Source organism: Prionailurus viverrinus, chromosome B1, assembly GCF_022837055.1.
Source record: "Prionailurus viverrinus isolate Anna chromosome B1, UM_Priviv_1.0, whole genome shotgun sequence".
NCBI classification, from domain to species: domain Eukaryota; kingdom Metazoa; phylum Chordata; class Mammalia; order Carnivora; family Felidae; genus Prionailurus; species Prionailurus viverrinus.
In genome coordinates this window covers 76,615,232-76,621,231 of record NC_062564.1, presented here as the reverse complement: position 1 = coordinate 76,621,231, position 6,000 = coordinate 76,615,232, and positions in this window count along the sequence as shown.

The following is a 6,000-nucleotide window of genomic DNA, read 5'->3' as shown; positions in this document are numbered from 1 at the left end:
GGCCCTCAAGATCAGCCAGCCATGTCAAATGTACGTAGAAAAAGTATTCCAGGACTCTAGGGTAAGGAAATAGTAATTGCAAAGGCAAATGTGTCATGAAATAATTGGAAAGATGCAGACAGGAGCCAGATTATACAAAGCTATAGGCCATTGTTAGGAGTCTGGATTTTATTTAAAATCCAATGAGATAGAGAACAAACTGATGGTTGCCAGAAGTGGGGTAGGTGGAGGGGACGGGTGAAATAGGTGACGGAGATTAAGAGTGCACCTGCTGTGATGCAGGTGTTGTCTGGAAGTGTTGAGTCACTATATTTTACACTGAAGTTAATAGTACACTGTATGTTAACTGAAATTTAACTAAAAAATTTTAAAAATAATAATAAAATAAAATCCAATGAGAGATGTATGCACAACTTTGTGAATTGTGTTCTTTGAAAAGGGAATTTATGGTATGTGAATTCTATCCCAATAACAATTTATTTAATTAAAATTAAAATAAATTTGAGAATCCATTAAAAATTTTTTTTTTGAGAGAGAGAGGGCACAAGTGACCAAGGGGCAGAGAGAGAGAAAGAAGCAGAGCTCACCCAAAGCAGGGCACAAGTTCACCTAATGCAGGATTTGAGCTCAGGAACCTTGAGATCATGACCTGACTGGAAGTCAGATGCTTAACGACTGAGCCACCCAGTCACCCAGAAAATCCATTAAAGATTTTAAGCAGGAACATAGCATGACCTAATTTACCTTTAAAAAATTTACTCTAATTAACCGCAGCTCTCTTTAGTCACATATCCTTAGTAGCTTGTATTAAGTTTCTAGATGTTTCTGATCTCCCCAATAATCTATAAGTACCTGAATCATGGAATTGGTGTCCAATACATCTTTATATTCCACAGAGTGTCAAACCCAGTGCCTTACTCATATTTTATGTTCAGAAAATATTTAGGGGCGCCTGGGTGGCTCAGTCGGTTAAGCATCCGACTTCGGCTCAGCTCACGATCTCGCGGTCCGTGAGTTCGAGCCCTGCGTCGGGCTCTGTGCTGACAGCTCAGAGCCTGGAGACTGTTTCAGATTCTGTGTCTCCCTCTCTCTCTGCCCCTCCCCTATTCACGCTCTGTCTCTCTCTGTCCCAAAAATAAATAAACGTTGAAAAAAAAAATTTTTAAATAAATGAATAAATAAATAAATAAACGTTAAAAAAAAAAGAAAAAAAAAGAAAATATTTGCTCCATTAATATAAAATTCTTCAAGATAGTTACATCCAGTCATGGGATATTTTATTTTTGTATATTTTGCCACATTTTTCAAGTTTCCTACAAATGAGCTTATAATACTTTTATGATCAGAACAAGTGGCTCTTTTAGCACCTTGAAATGTCCATCTCTTCTAGTCTACAAATAAAAATGAAAAAAAGAAAATTTAGGATGGCTAATTTAAAAAAAAACAACAACAGTACACATAATCCAAGAATGATTCCTGCCTAAATTTCAGTCTCCGCAGCACTTTTCCTCACCCAGGCAAGGCCACTCATTCATTCATTTGTTTATTCATCAATAAAATACTATCAGGTTGGGCTGGTTACACAACTGGGGGAGGGGGAGGACCATTCACTTAGAATACAGTGTGAATGGCACCCTCCAGAGTTGTGTAACACTTACGCACTTAGCAGGTACTAGTCCCGGCACTTGGCACTTCGTAAGCCCTGGAGGTAAAAGAGTAAACAAAGCAGTTCTCACACTGTGTTACAATTATCTGCCTACCCCAGTGTGATGTAAACCCTGTGAGGCCAGGAACCTTAAGGAGAAATCAGATTTCTGCAGGAAGGGATGACTAAGACTAAGGAGCTTAGCAAGCAGAGAAGGGGCAGAGTCAAGGAAGAAGATTCCTGTCAGAAAAAAACAGTAAGTGGGAAGGCAAGAGAAAATTGTGTTTGACAAATTGATTGACTAGGAAAGGAATCAAGAGTAAGGAGGTGGAAAGAGAGCCATACTGGAGGGATTTGTGAGTCACAATAAAGAATTTAGACTGAAGGGGTGCCTGGGTGGCTCAGTCAGTTGAGCCTCCAACTTCAGCTCAGGTCATGATCTCATGACTCATGAGTTCAAGCCCTGCATTGGGCTCTGTGCTCACAGCTTAGAGCTTGGAGCCTGCTTCAGATTCTGTGTCTCCCTCTCTCTCTGACCTTCCCCTGCTTGCTCTCTCTCTTTCATTCTCTGTCTCTCTCAAAAATAATAAACATTAAAATTTTTTTTAATATAAAGAAAAAAAAGAGAAGTTAAACAGCCTAAAAACCAAGGGTTCATAAATTGGAGCCTGTTGCAAATTGAACGTGAATGAGAAAACAAAAAAAATTTTTTTTAATGTCTATATATTTTTGAGAGAGACAGAGTGCAAGTGGGGGAGGGGCAGAGAGAGAGAGGGAGACACAGAATCCCAAGCAGCCTCCAGGCTCCAAGCTGTCAGCACAAAGCCTGATGCAGGACTCAAACCCACGAACTACAAGAGCCTAGGTCAGATGCCCAACTGACTGCACTGCCCAGAAGCCCCAAAAAATCTTTTTTTTTTTTTAAACAAGAGAAAAACAAACAGTGTAGATGGACGATACCCCAGGAAACTGAGGAACTCCAAAAAAACCTTTATTTTTACTGATTTCTAATTGAAATTTAGAAATTCCTCTAGTTATGAATGTAAACTATAAACCACAGTACTATTAACAATGTTTGTGATTTTATGACCAGTAGAAATCAGATATTTTTATAACACATTCCAGTTGTTGGAGATATCTCGAAACATTGTTCATTCTCATTGCTACTGTGAAATTATTACTGGTTATTTTACTCACTGTTGGACCTTATTTTTAATGGATTAATAAATACATGTGTTGCATTCATATTTTAAATATTCTGATAACTGTGCAGAAATATAATAGTTTCCAACTTTTTACATTTAATAACTTTACTCTGGGAAGGGTTCATTGGCTTTACCAGATGAGCAAAGTCGGCTGTGGCACAAAAAGGGGTTAAAATCCTGGCTCAGGACCTAGTTACACTGAAATACCTGTGACTCCTCTTAAGCACCAGCTTCTCCTCTGGCCTCCACCTACTTCCCCAATGTCTTCTGCTTTTTTTTTTTTTTTTAAAGTTTATTTATTTTTGAGAGAGAGTCTGAGCAGAAGAAGGGCAGAGAAAGGGGGGACAGAGGATCTCCAAAGCAGGCTCCACACTGACAGCAGCAAGCCCAATGCTTGGCTCTAACTCCCAAACCTCGAGCTGAACCTGAACTGAACTGAACCTGAGCTGAAGTCGGTTGTCAATCAACTGAGCCACCCAGGAACGCCAATCTCTTCTGCTTTAAATGCCAGTTCCTTCCTCCACCATCAGACTAACTCCTTTAGATCTCACCTCAGGATTCCTTGCACCCACCCCTCTCCCCGACTCAGGTGTCTTGTTTATAGACCTTCATGACAACCTGTTTTTACTATAAACATAGTATTTACCGCATGGACCTGGCATCCCACAATTTAACATTTGAAGTTTTAAATATCACAAGTGGCCCTGAAACTCCAGGACATGTAGTAATTTGTCAGTCTGCTGAGGCATGAAATAGGATTGCTACTGCTGAGATAGAGTCACTGAGCCAGCCAGGAGCTTGGCTGCCCAGGGTCCTCACTGCTACGTGATGTAATTTAATACACACAACAAAGCTACAAATGAAGCCGTATTTCCCCCATTTTACAGACGAATAATGTGATGAAATCATAAATTAAAGTAGAATAAGTGGATGTGGAGATTTTTTTCAATGCCTTCAGTTATAACTATTTAGACTACTGTTTTGTTTCTAACTCAACCATAAACAAGTGAGCAACCTAAAGGCAACGACTGTGTGGCGAATCTTGACACCGCCAGGGCACATACTGGGCCTGGTATTAGTAGGTATTCAGTACTGAGTTTCCTCACTAATAAGAGCAGGAATCCTAAGAATTTTGCCTTCCCTCACTGAAAAGGAATTTCCTAGAAACTGGCCTCCATTTTGATCCCACCTAATTCCCAGCTCCTAGAAAAGTGCCTGGCTGATAAAAACTAGAAGTATTTATTAATTGACTGCTTGTCTAACTCTACTTTAACTTGTGTTTGACACACAGGCACACATTTTCTTTTATTGAGGTAATTCTATAAATGTCTTTGAACAGCAGAATATTGCACAAAAGTCTAAATAAGACCAATTTTATAGGTAATTCTAATAACTGTTTCCAGCTTTCAACTCTTCTATTCTTTGGAATAACTTGAACATCAGTCTCCTTGATTATTACAGAAAATTTTTGCTTATGAAATATGGGGAGAGATATCTATGTTTTGTTTTGGCCATTGATCAGTACACATACAACTGGCACACACAGGTTAAGTGTACTTTTATATAATTGAGTTTTTTCCTAGACTCAAATAAAGTAAAAATAATAATATATAATTTCTTAGGTTTTTTTGGACTAATACTTTATCTTACAGAATGAAAAAAATGGAGGCAAAAATAAATATAATCAGGAGAAAGTCTTAATGAAAACATTTGCTACGTTAAACTGTAGCGTTCACTTTAGGCTTCAGATTTGTTTTACAGAAGATTGAAATTTTATGGTAGTATTAGATCAAAGAAAGAAGGGTATATCTTTTTTTCCATGTGTAGAATGTATTAAGCATAAAAAGTATCTTATCTCAAAATGCTTCCCTTCCTGACTGATCCAGAAATAGACACATAAAATCCAAATGTGAAATGTACAAATTTCTGCTTTCAGTTCCTTGCCCTTTTCTTTCATTAGCTTCATTTGAACTGAACTTGCTCAGATAGTCACTAATAACTATGTGCCCCGTGTATATTTAGAAGCCACCTTGCAGAGACATTTGTCTTTGACTCTAATGCAAGGTTTCAGTAAGAATTTCAGTTACTCTTTCTCACATACCACAAAAGCCCAGCTTTGTAAAATTCATCACTTTCACTTTTTATAAAATAATGAATTTTCATGTGGTCAGAGATGACAAAAGCATTTGATACTATTTCTTTACATGTTATGCAATAAAAGTAAATTAGCATTTTTTCAGAAATTTATATAAAAATAGGGATAAATTATAATAAAGGAAAAACAATTTCAGCTCTTATTTGTGAAATTTGGGGATACATTAACAATTAGGAATATTTCATTGAATCCTAATATAGCCTGAGCCTACATAGAAGTGATGTGATATAATAGGATCAAAATAATCTCCCCATCAGTATTCTACCACACCTAAAAAGTCAACATTGGGATTAGTCATTAAAGGTTTTCTTAGCACACAAACAATTTTAACTGTAAGTCACTCTGTTAATTTTATCTGTGAATTCATTACTGCTCACGTCATCTAGAGGACACCAGGGCCTTAAAGAAGTCATACGTATAATAGGTAAGTTTTTATGGAAAAAAAAAAACAAAACTGCTAGACAAAAGCTCACCTCTTAGTATACCAAAGTAGTAACCCTATAGAGCCAGGAACGAATGCTTCACCATCTTTCTTTACAGCCAGTTCTTATCCCAAGGAATAGTGACATTCGGTTGAGAAAGATGTAAAGAAATTTAGCAAACAGGGGCACTTGGGTGGCTCGGTCAGTTAAACGTTGGACATTTGATTTTGGCCCAGGTCATGATCTCACGGTTTGGTTTGTGGGTTCTAGCCCCCTGTGGCGCTCTGTGCTGACAGCTCAGAGTCTGCTTGGGGTTCTCTCTGCATCTCTCTCTGCCCCTCCCCCGCTCACATGCGTGCACGCACACTCTCTCTCAAAATAAATAAAGTTAAAATTTTAAAAATTTAGCAAACAGTGTCAGTCAAACCTCACATATGTCTTGCTAAGTAATGATTCTAAAAGACAAATCCCTAAACTTCCCACCTCTAGCAACAAAAGAGGCAAAGATTTAGTGCAAACCTAAACTATAGTATAATCTTATAACTAAATGAGATTAAATGAATTAGGAAAACA